The sequence below is a fragment of the Centropristis striata genome, chromosome 11 (assembly GCF_030273125.1).
Source record: "Centropristis striata isolate RG_2023a ecotype Rhode Island chromosome 11, C.striata_1.0, whole genome shotgun sequence".
NCBI lineage: Eukaryota > Metazoa > Chordata > Actinopteri > Perciformes > Serranidae > Centropristis > Centropristis striata.
The window spans coordinates 12,370,116-12,384,344 of record NC_081527.1 but is presented as its reverse complement, the minus strand read 5'-3'; the positions used below and the strand labels follow the sequence as shown (position 1 = coordinate 12,384,344).

Genomic DNA, 14,229 nt, shown 5'->3' with positions numbered 1-14,229 from the left:
TAATAAAACAGAAGAAAATGAGATAAATCACCAGCTGCAGCAGAGAAGAGGCTGCAAGTGCGTCTGCGGCCGCAAGAGGGCAGAGCTCGATACAAAGGTTGCATCTCCTTTAATTGATCACTGATTTATTACACCGCCCCGCGAGCACGCTGAGCTACACAAATCCAACACACCCCGTATGTTGCGTCATCAACAGGTGCGCGCTAAAGCTAGCTAAACCATAACATACTAAAAAAGCTGTGTGACGAGCCTCTATCAGCTCAAGATGTTTGAAAACTTTTAGGCGCGAAGCAGGACAGAGACATGGACTGGTTATTCTGGGATGGACGAGGAGCAGAGACGTTTAAACCTGAAGCACACAGTCGGCCAGACAGGTAAAAAAATACTGTTCTTATATCGTCACCCTGTTAAAATAATCACCTTACTCATTTTTTCAAGATTTGCAGGAAACACAAAAAACTTCACCAAAAGTGTAACATATGACATTAATTGATCATTTCACTCAAAAAGGATGTAACAAAGGATGGTTATTGGCATAGTAATAATAACACTGTGTGTAAATTATGTAACTTAAGAGAAATACATGACATACAAAGCCTTACTGCAGTAACTACCCAAAGGGTAAAACTGAGAAAAACTGCTTTAAAGTTTTTTACACATTTTTTAACTTTCAGTGGATAAACATTTTCAAATTATTTATTTATTTATTTATTATTTTTAAGTGTATTTAAACTTGTTCAACAACTCTATTCAAAGATCTGTGTACTTTGAACCTACTGTTATAAAGTAAAGTTATATTTTAGTCACAATATAATTTTATCTCACTTTTTACTTTTACTTACACTTAATTACTATCTACATAATAATTTCCCTATCAAATAAACGTATAATTTCTATTATTCTGGTCTTCACTATTCAACACAATGAAGAAATACAAGGCTACAGTGTATCACAGTCTGCTTTGGTTTTGAGTTGGATTTTGTCATTACTGCAATTTTTATATAATTATTTATTTGAAATAAACCTACATTAAAATCTAAAACTTTGTCACAAGATAAAGAAGACATCAAGGTGTTCATTTATAGCTATAGCTGAATTTCGACCAAAAATGTAGTTACTGCAGTTAGGCTTTGTAGGGCAGAACACAAGTACAGTACCATGCAATGTATAGTAATATCATATCCTAGTATCTTCTGTAAGAATCTATGTACCATTTTCCAGAATATTACGATATTTTATGTAGGATTATACTACTACTGCTTGCACCCGCTGTGGTGTCCGTTGCTCTTTTTATTTGCGGGTTTATTATGTGTTGGTAATTTTTGTTTAGTCCTCTTTTCTTGGTAGACCTTATAGGGCTGAAGATTGTGTATTTGTGCCTGATAATCAGTTGTAGGCTCAGGCTGTAGAGCACTGGCGGATTCCGGATGTTTGAGGGGCAGGGGCGGAAATAAAAATAAAAAGGGCAGCTGCACACAAAAAAGTGACATCCAAGACGGCACTTTCGCTGTGTTTTAATTAGGGCACTGTATATAATCAACTTACCCAAACCTGTAAAAAATGTAATGCGGTCCATATCAAAGGTTGGATTCTTATGAATAGTTATTTTGACTGACCTTTATTTATGTTTTCAAACTTGTTTATGTACTTCAATACATACAAGTACAGTTCAACATGGAGATGCATGTACGATTACTTTTGTTTAAAATTATATTTCTTTCATGTCTGTTCTAAAAAAGAAACAAGAGGTGCTACCTTTTATACAGTCTATGGGTGCTACACACGTCCATGGAGATGATTTACATAGTACAAAAAGTTACATAACATGCACAAATATATGCATGTATATATGTGTAAATATATATATATATATATATACTACTACTACTACAGACTAGTTATCATAATATATTTTACTGACTTTTATAAGGTACATTTCTCCAAAATCAGCCTACTTTCACTTAGAGAAATGCTCCTCTTCCCCGGCATCATACAATGTAGAAACATCAGGTAACACATTTTCTACTTGTTATTCCATTAGAGGTCTGTAAAAAAGCCTTCACACTGAGTCTTGATTTTGCAGCCTTGCCCAATGCCTCCAAGGCTTCACATTAATCGCATTTGAACACATGATGAGGCCATTTGGACTCCATGAACCAATGAACTGAATGTATGTGGTGCTGCTCCTGAACCTGAAAGCTCTAAGAAAGACAAAGAACACACCTCCTTTCCCGTCAAGGCCTGAGTCCTTAATCCACGTCTAGTAAACCGGCTCCCTAACATCTTCCCATATATTGTGCAACTTTCTAACTGCACCATCCACCATCTCCTGCAGTGATGTGACAGGTCTGTCTTCTTCTCTGCTTGACAACATTTAGACGGCCTGACCGGCAGTGACAGCTTCAGGAGCATCGTGTGATTAGACGCTGCTCCCGGGGGACGAAGGAGAGGAAGACAGAGCCACCAAAAGAGCTTTCTTGTTGTCTCTGATCTCCTCTCATCCACCTCGCTGCATGCCAGGGGATACTGGTTTACTATCTTTAGCCTGGATGCAAATAATATGGAAAACAGTGGTAGTAAAGTAGTCCATGTATAAGGGTTTAATACTTGATGGAAAGCAACTTTTGCAGATGATGCATGTGTTTGCACGTTTTTATAGCCATGGCTGAAAATGTCTTCATTATCATAAGCACTTAGTATATCATCTAATATATCACAGGCTGCCAGGTCACCCCTTAATTTCATGTAGACTCATAAATTAGAATATTAGGATAAAGCTCCATTAGAGCTGTGCCAAAAACTTTGGAGTTTATAAACTGACTTGAAAAGGAAAATAGCTCCATAGTCTGAACTAAAGCCTGACAGATATCTCGGTTGACAGATATTATTAGCTGATATCTGCCTATCAAAGGCACATCGGTATTGGTATATATGCTGTCCAATATGTGCTATTATGAAAACTTTTTTTACACAATATATAATGCAGAAAATCTTGCTTGGCACAATTTAGAAATGGTGTTGGCTATTCATTTTTTAAAAATAGTCAGCAATTGACTGACACTGAACAGTAATTTAGCTATTTATTTTATTCCTATTTATTGTTTTATTTTCTCAGTTGTCATTTATAGAATTGGCTGACAACACAATACATTGTTGGTATGATGTATAATAATGTTAAAAAATATTTCATAAAGTTTTATGTTTGAGAAAGTAGCTCTCTGGTTTCATTTGCAGAGTGGTGAAAAAAAACGGTGCACAATCCCCATAAAAAGTTTTAATTTAATTCCAGCTAAACAAATGACTATATTAACCGCCATATCGGTTATCTAAGAATTTTCCCCTCTAAAGTCAGTATCAGGATCGACCTCAAAAATCCCATATTGTTCGGGCTCTAGTCTGAACCATGTCATTTCATACTTATCATACTTATCTCCTATTAAATTAAAAGTCAACTGTATACCAAAAATAAATGTTTTCTGGCGTTCTTTGATGTTTTGTAAATTGTGTTCTAATAGGCCATTGTGATGGAGTATATAGTTTCAGTTGTCATTTTTTATACTTCTACAACTTAAATGTCCCCATGTTCCCATAGCGGGTGGCCTCTGAACCAAAGCCAATTATTACCTCAACTTCCTTAATTAGTTTCTCGCCCTATACGGTCTTCCATATGCATGTCATTATATCCGCTTAATTTGTCCAGTGAAAGAACAGAAGCACATGTAGCAAACACACACACACACACACACACACAAAGACATTAACTACCACTTTGTCACAACCTTGGGGCCACTGGGAGGTGGTGAAGCTGAACTAATAGAGCTGAGCTGGTAGAGGGCAGTGTGGCAGCAGCAGCAGCAGCTTAACTGACTGCAGGCGGGTTTTCTGCAGCTGCAGAGCTGAATGCCACCGCGCAGCACAGATAATGTGACGCTCTGCGCTGCTGCTCATGCTCACAGACAAATCTGATGGCACTGCATGCTGAATAATTGAGAATCTATTGTTTGTTTAGCATTTAAGATATTAAACCAAAACCATAGCAATACATTTAAACCTCTTTCTGAAGTGATTTTAATGCCTGGAGCCAGTTGAGTCAGATTTTTATTCTCCTTTTGTGATGCATTGGAAATGCAATTGATATAATGTTTAATTTTCAGTTGCGTACTCTGTGATCTACATTGGATTAAAATAAAATCCAATATATGTATCTTCTCTGGAGCATGTACTATGCAACATTTAGAAGTCTCATTTTTTCTGTGTGAGCTGGTTTTGTTAGAGATGCTGTTATTAAAAGGAATGGTTCACCATTTAAATCACCATTTGTTTATCAGTTACTTTTACTATCATCGTACTGTTTGACTCATTCAGGCTCACATAGACTCCTGTGCTTCTATGGAAGTGTTTTTGGTTTTAGTAAAAATGCATGTGTTAGAAGTAGCAAGCATACAACTGGACAGATGAGACTTTGATAACACTGCACGAGTTGTAAAGTTTAGATCTACATTTGGTAGATCGGTTACCCACGGATCGGAAGGTCGATGGTTTGATCCCTAACAATGTCAGCCTACATGTCGAAGTATCCTTGGGTGAAAGGAAATACTGAAACCCAAATTGCGCCGATGCTGTGTGAATGAATTCCTGGTGATGTCAGGTGTATAGGGTAGCCTCGAGTGGTGAATTTATGTGTGTGTGAACTGTGACTGAGCTGTCTGTTAAAGCTATTTCAGTGGTCTCAGAGACTAGAAAAGTCCAGTAACCATCATATAATTTTAAGTATTCTTTTAAAATCAATCATTTTTACACTGCTGTAGTACTTCTTAAAACATGCAGTTTTAACAGATATTACAAATCATGTACTTTCCGATTCTTTGTTAGGTGAATTGGGTTGGGCTGCTGGACGATGTCATCGTTCTAGCCGATAGCTGGTCGTCATCAACCACTGAGCCCAACATCATGATATCAAAGCCTCTTATCTCAGTTCTTAGTCTTGACGATGTTGCTACTGTAAAGCATGGAATTGGTTATTTGTCGTTCTGCTCTGGAGGTTGATTGATACATTTTTCTACGTCTTGGCTCTCATAACGGGTCGGTTGGGTGCATATTAAAAAAAAAGACCTTACTGTGGATTGGCCCAAAGTAGGCCTGGGCGATTATATGATCCCGATAATTGATCGCGATAAATTTCAGGTTGATTACAACGATCAGCTGTGAGCATATTTACTTGTTCAAACATGTCGGAAATGTGCGTGACAACAGCCAATCAGAGCGACTGTTTGTAAATTGCTGGAGAAGTAAACAGAAAGACCAAACGTGAACTAAACGCGGAGCTGAGGGCAGCGAAATAGATGTCAGCCATGACTTGGAGCAATAAACCTGGGAGATACAGGTGAATGTTGGGAAAGAGCAAAGGAAATTACAATCTATCCGCCGCTGCATTGAGAGAAAACTAATATTCACAGCTCGGCAGTTCACACACAGATATGGTGCATTCACTAGCATCACAAGTGTGGAACATATGAAATCTTACAGAAAAAAGAAGTTAACAAAACATTAACAGCGAGGGCTTTCTAACAACAACACATTTGTTTAATCATTTGAAGAAGTACCATCAAAGTGATTATGCGGAAAGCTTTTCAGTACAGATGCTTTAAAACTGGCATGGTCTTATAACAATTCAGTAGACATCGGCCAACCGTAATGGTGAAGAAACCAACCATGTTCTCAGAAGCTGTGCAAGATTGCACTTTTTTTTTTTTTTACCTTCTGGAACCTTTTCCCCTTCTTAATCTTCTGGAACCTTCTCTTGAAGTAACCCTAGAACCGTCCTGATCATAACTGTGACGTGATGCCACTTCAACAGGCAGCGAAACGTGATGCAATTACCCCACGTCCACCCATGCAGCTCGGCTCTCGCTCCTCCCGTGCTGGAAGTCACGGGTGTCTTGTGGTAGTTGAGGCTGATTGGAGTAAGCACCGAGACTCAGCTGTGTATCTCTACATCCGTCACGTCGTGTGTCTGACATGTACACATTCTTTATTTCACACACATGTAGAAAAGTGTGAGTGAGTGAGAAAAGGGTAAGAGGAGGAACACGAGTCTAGAGGGAGGGAGAGGGAGAGGGAGAGAGAGAGAGAGAGAGAGAGAGAGAGAGAGAGAGAGAGAGAGAGAGAGAGAGAGAGAGAGAGAGAGAGAGAGAGAGAGAGAGAGAGAGAGAGAGAGAGAGAGAGAGAGAGAGAGAGAGAGAGAGAGAGAGAGAGAGAGAGAGAGAGAGAGAGAGAGAGAGAGAGAGAGAGAGAGAGAGAGAGAGAGAGAGAGAGGTGGGCAGGCCCAGAAAAACGATTACTCCAGCTGCTCCTTCACAGCTGCTCTCGATTGCTCCATTGCACCTCTTTCTCTCCGTCCATCATTCCCTCCATACGCTCATGTGTGACTGGGCTGTTGGTTGTTGATGTAATGTTGACAAAGTACTCCTGAGTGGGAGTACTTAGCCGGTGTGGCGCACTCTTTCAATGATGTACAATTTAATGACGTTGCTGTGAGGATGCAGGAGAGGATTATACTTGATGGGATGTAAAACACTGTTAGTTAAATAATGTAGTGAAGGAATCATTGCTTTTATGGCTGTCTATCACAGTATTGCAGTGTTAAAATATGCATTTATTATAGCTACGAATAAACAAATAGCTTTTAATCACACACACACACACACACACACACACACACACACACACACACACACACTGCATCCTTGGCTTGCCTCCTTCGATATTCCTGTCACTTATCAGCCGGGTCCATCTCAGGGGGGAGGCTGCTGTTAAAACATGAGCAGTCCATTCAATACACTTCACCTAATCAAAGCTAAGCTGCTTGTGTAACTTCCAGTTCTCCACCCCATCAGAGTGTGTGATGGGGCCCGAATGAGTGTGTGTCGGCTTTCCTGGCAAGCTAAGGTGTGTACGTGCATGTGTGTGCATATATTGGGTGTTTTTGTGAAGCACACTTTGGGCTGTGTGTGTGTGTGTGTGTGTGTGTGTGTGTGTGTGACTCAGTGGGATACCTAAGCCCAGAGGAGTAGAACAACAGAAGGTACAGTATCTTAGTACAGTGAGGTAGCTTTTTAAGAAATTGAAACACGGCCTCTCTGTCACTTCCAGTAAGCGGACCCATTAACGAATTCAGAGGCTTAATGGTTCCGGGTTTGGCCCCCTTTGTGGTAAATGTGCCATTAAAGAGGGTTCACCTGAACCTGGCAGGTGTAAAAGAAAGACAGGGTGCTCTACACAAAACCCCATACATCTTTAACAATCAGCATTTAGTCTCATATTCATCCTTCAAACAGAACAGTCCTGCAATGGCTTCCTGTCGTTGGGGGAAAAAATGGATACAAAGAGGAAAGCTCTGTTGGTGTCGGTTGTCTTGCAGCAGGTTTATGTTGAATTGAGTGTATATGGTAGCTTCCTCCATCCTGAGCTCTCTGGTTGTTTCCCTCAGCACTGTGAAGACAACATTTGGTCAGTCATGCAGATTTGTGTGTTGAAGTTTTTTTCCCCCCTGGAAGTCAGTGTCAAAGTTCTTGTATGGCTCAACATATTCATCCACTAGAATGCTGCAGGAACGAGTCTGAAAACCAGGGAATGAGTCAGCATTTCTGCACTTCTGGTTCCATTTCAAAGTGAAGGGGTTAACGGTTAGACACCATAAATAAGGTCTGCAGCTTAATAGATTCCCATGTTTTGTTATAGCATAAAATATAAAACAATAAACAGTCATTTTCTCACTCGTGAAGTTTTTAAGGGACATGAAGATGGTTTATTTTTTTATTTTATTATTGATTTCTTTACCGATATGGGATTTTTGAGAACGATGCCGATACTGATCCTAGACAGAGAAAATTAATCGATAACGGATGTGGTGGCAGATATAATAATTTTTTTGAGTTGGAATGAAAATAGACCTTTTTGATGTGGATTCTGACCGATTTTTCACCACTCTGCAAATGTACCCAGAGAGCTACTTTCTCAAACATTAAACTTAAATAATCTTTAACATTATTATAGACATTATAAAAACAATGTATAACATTGTCTTCCAACTGAATAAATGATAACTGAGAAAATAAAGAATAAATAGGAATAAAATAAATAGCTAAACAAACATCATTGCAGTTCACTTCAAGTTTTCATAACAGGCCATATCAGACTTTCTTGCTGAAACAACATAGTTATCATAAAATTATTTTTTGCAGTAATCCAAGATCCAGTGAAAAAACCCCATTGGCTTTTTTGTCGTGGGATGCAGGCGATGCTAACTTCCTGGCTGGCCTACAAAATTATATCACCCCAGCAGCACTCTGTAAGGCTAATTCTGTTAATGAATTATGCTGTTCGTACTAAGCCTTAAGGAAGATCTCCCCACTGCTCCAAAAATGCACTTTATATCACATAATTAGCAGTATAAATTGATCTGTTTTTTTTTTTTTTAGCAAAATAAAACATTTAAGAATTGTAATTTCATGATTATTTGCCTCCATTTGACATTTCCGTCCATTTGTGGTTTTAGGCTGTATTATCTATTGCTGACCATAAGGCTACATATCTAAGATAGATGGCACTGTATTACTGTGAAGATGGCTGTCGGAGTCATTGCAGAAAAAATACTGAATTTTTTTATTTTAATGTTTTAGTCGTAATGTCCTTCCCTGATCAGACGAGATTAGAAGAATCACCTGCAGCTCAGTCGACACAACGGGCTCTCTTGTGTATTTGCAACTTCCACCACCCACAAACACCCTAAAGCATGGCAGAAACGCCCCCTCACCCCCCACCTCTTACTCATTTTTTATCTCCTTTGCCCTTCCTACTCCCCCTCCTCTCCACCTGCCCCCCACCCCTGTGTGTAGGTGGGTCCTCTCCTCTCCTCTTTCCGTCTCCATCCATCTCTCTTCCTCTCTTTGGCTCCAGCTGCCCTGCCATGCATAATTAAGTTTCAAGTGGAAGTGCACCCTCCCTCCCTCTTTCTCCGTTTTCTCTCCCTCTGTTTCTCTCTGCGTCGTTCCGTCTTCCTTTCTTGCTCTCTTGTGCATAAGAAAGGTGATGCTGGCCTGGCAGCGCTGGACATCTCTCTCTTCTTTCCTCTCGTTCTTTCTTTCTCTTCCTTCCTCCCCTCCCTCACCTCGTGCTCTCCTCAGACCTACACGGGGGCCGAGTGCCAGGCCTGTCTTGTTAAGTGATAATGTTAAAATGCTAAATCACACCACCACAGCCACGACTGTCACCGCCTCCCTCCCCGCCTCATTCTGAGAGGGGTCTCTGGTTTCACTTTGCTCTGTCATCCTATCCAGTCCTACTCATCAATACGCAATGCAGGAGCTCCATCAGCCTGTGTATTTCTCTTCCCGCCTTAGACAAGGTGATGTTTGGGGCCTGATCATCTCCATGTTAATGTGCATGTTAATGAGTTTGAAGTATCGGACTTCCTTCTTTCTTTCAGTTTCATGTCTTTTTCATTTATTCAGCAAGTAAAAACATTAGGTCACATTCAGGGGCTCTCAGTTTCACTCCCACATCCTGTCTGCACTTTGCAGTCCTCAAGAGATTCTTAAATTAAAACCTAATTTAAGGATCTTGTAGAATATCTGTTTATGTGTTATAAAGTCTGTTTTTGTGAATAACAACCACAAGATATGAATCAAGGATTTTATTAAAATTTAGAATTTTGAGCTGCTGAAATTCATTTACATTTCGGGAACCCCTGCCTTGCATTTGGAAAAAAAAATGTCTCTACTTTAATTGACTACATACATTTACCATAGTTATACTAAGTCGAGGCTTTTGTATTTTCTTAGCCAAATATAGAGTATGGCAGAAATGTTAATAAGTGATAATAGGGATGTAACGATGCATCGTCGGTTAAGATGAAAAATTACTAACGATAATAACTATCATCACTCTCTGTTGACTGCGAATAATGTCTAAAAGCTGCTGTGTGGTGAAATGCAGCTACTACCAACAAGTTAAAGAACCAGAACTAAGTTTTTGTTTTTTTAAATCTGACAAACCGGAAAACTGAACTTTTAAGAGGACAAAAGTGGATATTGGCTAACATTAGCTTGCTAACATAAGGCTAACATTAGCTTCATAGCATATAGCTAACATTAGCTTGCTAACATATAAGTAACATTAGCTTACCAACATATAGCAAACATTAGCTTGTTAACATATAGCTAACATTAGCTTACCAACACATTGCTAACATTAGCTTACCAATTTACTATCATTAGCTTACCAACATATAGCTAACATTAGCTTACCAACATATAGCTAACATTAGCTTACCAACATATTGCTAACATTAGCTTACCAAGATATAGCTAACATTATCCTACCAACATATAGCTAACATTAGCTTGTTAACATTTAGCTAGCATAAGCTTGTTAACATTTAGCTAGCATTAGCTTGTTAACATTTAGCTAGCATTAGCTTGTTAACATTTAGCTAACATTAGCTTGTTAACATATAGCTAACATTAACTTACCAACGCATAGCTAACATTAGCTTGTTAACATAAAGCTAACGTTAGCTTGTTAACATATATTTATTTTTTGTTATTTAACAAGAAATATAATTTCAGTTGCAACTGATTCTCTTTATTAAAGAAAAGAGAAAATATATTTTGTAGTTTTTATATATTTAAATATGCATTCATTGTGTTTTGCAGTTACACCCTTCCTCAGAAATGCTGTCATTCTGTTACAAAAAAAGCAAATGGTATTGTTAACACTGTATCAGAAATCGTATTGAATCGTGTTTTTTTCAGGGATGAGTAGTGTGACATTCAGATAGTAACTGTATCTAATTTGTAGATTTCTCTAACCTCTTGTAACTGACATCTTGGGGAATCAGTTTGTTCACTAGCCTGCTGGGAGTTTGACGGAGGGTTAAATATTTAAAGACTCTCTCTGTCAGCAGGTTTACAGAAAAACTTTTGCCTGATTCAAATGAAACTCTGGGAGGGTGTAGCATGTGCCGAGGAGAAAATGTTTTTCGGAGCGAATCATAGGACGGGTTCACAAATTAATCTTAACTTTTGTTGACATTGCAAGATGGGGCATTCGTGCTGCATTCATGTGGTGTCAGAATAATCAGAAAAATGTGTTTTCCAATCACAATTCATGGCTTTCCCAATCCATTGACTCTGCTTTATGTCTTCATGCAAATACTGGAAATAGCTACATACAAAACATTTTCTTTTTAGCATCCATGTTGTTTCAACACCGAAGTTAGAAGAATGACTTGACTCCCAACTCGGGAAAATGGGACCATTCGAGGAGCATGTGAATGCACCATTGGCTTTGTTTGAGGTCTGTGCTTCCCGGGTGCAAATCTAATTGTTAGTGAACCACAATGCCTCTTCTCTGTTTCTACATGTTAAATACAGAAGTTGTGATGTGTGGCTGGGATTTTGGAGTTGTTTTAAATGCACATCAAGTAACCAGTAATGTAACTAATAGAGGTGGGGGTAGAAATAGATACAGCATAGAATTATGATATTTTTGGTGGCAATATTATATTGATTCATGGGCGTAGCAGGCTCACTTTTAGGAATATACTGGAGATATTGGTATCATATGATATGTGAGTTTTTTATGTTTGTCAGGATATTGTGTCGGGAAGTTGTCGAAATAACTCTGCAAAGTTAGGCTTTTTTTGATGTTTCATTCAAAAAAATCAGAGCAGTGAAGCTTAAAGTTTGAGAAAATGCTGCAGTTGTTGTTGTCCATACATGTTTGATATCGGTTCAATTTGACTGAATTCTTTGTTGGTCAGTCTGTGGGTTTGTCTCTCGTTATGAAGGAATAAAAAAGACTCAAGTGAGATGAATAGATTGAGAATTTTCTCTTATTTGAAAAAAAATTAATTGTTTTGCAGTTCAACAGTTAATTCGCAATATATTGTATAGCAATAGTATCGTGACTCAAGTATCGGGATAAAATCGTATCATGATTCCCACCTCTAGTAACTAATTACCTATGCTGTTGTGTAAGTAAAGTAATGTTTTGTTTTTTAGTTTTTCATTGAGAGATATTGAGGAACTGATTGCATTTTGCCATTTTACTTGAACTTAATTGTCGGGATTTGCAGGCACAAGACAACGTTGTTTCGCTGTCTTCATCATTCTGCAGCAGAAAAGCTGTTTAAAACCTGGACTTTATCACATTTGCTCTCAGGTTCGGCCCCCATGTTAATGTAACCCTGGGTGAGTCGCTTGTTAGCCTATACTGTTTTAGTGCTATTACACACGCCAGTCCATCTTATCAGCTAATGCATTTTCCAGCAGCTACTGTACCACTGACCCACTGGTGGCCCTGTCACCAGCTTTAAGGCTTTACAGGATTTAGCCTGGTAATGTAGCTGGCTGGTTGCTCAGCCATAGCCGACATTAGGGTAGGATATCAGTGATTCATTACACAGGCATGAAGTAATTCCAAATGTCTGGATTATATCAGAATACAGTGTATAGAATTTTTGGCAAATATCTTCTCCGAAACAAATGAATTGAGTCATCCTTTGTAACTGAGTACAAACCCACTAAAAGTTGACTGTGAGCTTGTGAGGGTGTCCTAAGAAAACCTTTCCTGGAGATCAGGTATGTGTTTATTCATGATTATAACATGTATCTAGTAGCCATGAGCACACAGAGAGGCAGTTCCTGTGTCAGACATTTCCATCGCTCTAACTTGAGCCAAGCCTTGAATATCATCCAAGGCCATCTGTTGGGTAGATCCTTCGATATGCTAATTAGGTTGTGCCAATCTTTTCTATTTACAATTGAGGCCTGACAGTGTCTCTGAATAGGGGAGATCTACTATGTCCCAGATTAATTTGAATATGAATTGGGTTTAGTCATCCCCTTCCTTGAGAGATACGTTTTGTTAATTATTGATTCATTTTTCGTTCTTAAGTTACAAACACAATTTGTGCCAAGGGACAACCCCTTTGTTAGCAAGATTAGGTCAAAACCTAGTACTATTCTGGAGCCTGTCAATGTGTTTAATTGTGGTCAGATTGTTAGAGGGATAGCCAGCGGTGGTGTCTATAATGTGAACTCCTGACTCAGTGAATTCATGCTGCTTTAATTTAGAAAAATACCTGTGGGCTAGGAAAATTTGTCCTTATTTGTGAATGGAAATTAAAGAATCAGAACAGAAAATGGACTATAAAAAGCTAAAAATGATCATCTAAGCCAATAAAAAACTGGAACAATCTTGAATCTGATGCAAAATGTGCTTTACTTTGAATATAGGAACAAACCAAAGTCTGGCAGTTTTACCAAGTGTGCTACAGCTCCCAACAGGCAGAAAACAAGAGGAGTAAGCAGACACAGAACAAACACACAATGTAACCACAAGGGTGTTCCTCAGGCAGTGCGTGGAGCAGCTTGAATAAAGATCGCTGGATGATGTCACACTGTACAGTCTTAACTCTTACAGAAGGTAGAAACCTTCGCCTCAACATGTTAGTAGTGTTGGTGCTACACTTCTTCAGGTTTAAGGGCTTAAGTCTACAAAAGTCGTATCCGTGGGCACACTTACAACACACCTGTTTGATGTTTAAAAGTTATTAAAACTGAATGAAATGATTCTGATAAATCCCCGTGCAATTTCTATATGGTCGAGATCATGGCAAGTGTCTGTCCCATTCTCGTCAGCACAATATCTTTGCTTTGAGGGAATATTTTCAAATTTGGCACAAACACCTACTTGGACTCAAGGATGAACAGATTAAATTTTGGATGTTAATAGGTAAGGGTCACTTTGACCTCACAACACACATTTTTGGCCATAATTCAAGAATTCATACACTGATTATGACAAATTTCTAATTGGATAAAATTGTGAAGTTATGACATTTTATATCAAAAATTGATGTTGAAATTGACGTTGAATTTGCAACATGTAGCATTGTAGCATTGTCTGAGGTCAAGGCTTCACATGAGTCTACACAGACATAAACTGCAACTTGACTGGTCATCAGAGGCATACATCTGCAAGGCAGTTATTTTAGTTTTATGTAGCAGTAGGAGCATAGTAAATGGTGATGCGGACGTACGTGTTGGAGGTTAATACTCTCCTAAACTAAAGCACACACCTACAGTTTGTCATCTAACAAGCTCAGTGTGGCTTGTTGCAATATTTAACTGATTCACTAACACAAACATTGCCAAAATGTGT

At 38.7% G+C, this 14,229-nt stretch overlaps 1 protein-coding gene across 1 annotated transcript in view; it reads left to right on the top strand.

Annotated features, from left to right (window-relative positions):
- Positions 1-237: 237 nt before the first annotated feature.
- The window catches only part of kcnn1a (potassium intermediate/small conductance calcium-activated channel, subfamily N, member 1a), a 108,535-nt gene continuing 94,543 nt past the window's right edge, over positions 238-14,229 (top strand). The window contains exon 1 of the mRNA XM_059344208.1: positions 238-374. The gene's annotated coding sequence lies outside the window, so the exon portion shown is untranslated. The remainder of the gene's footprint in view (positions 375-14,229) is intronic.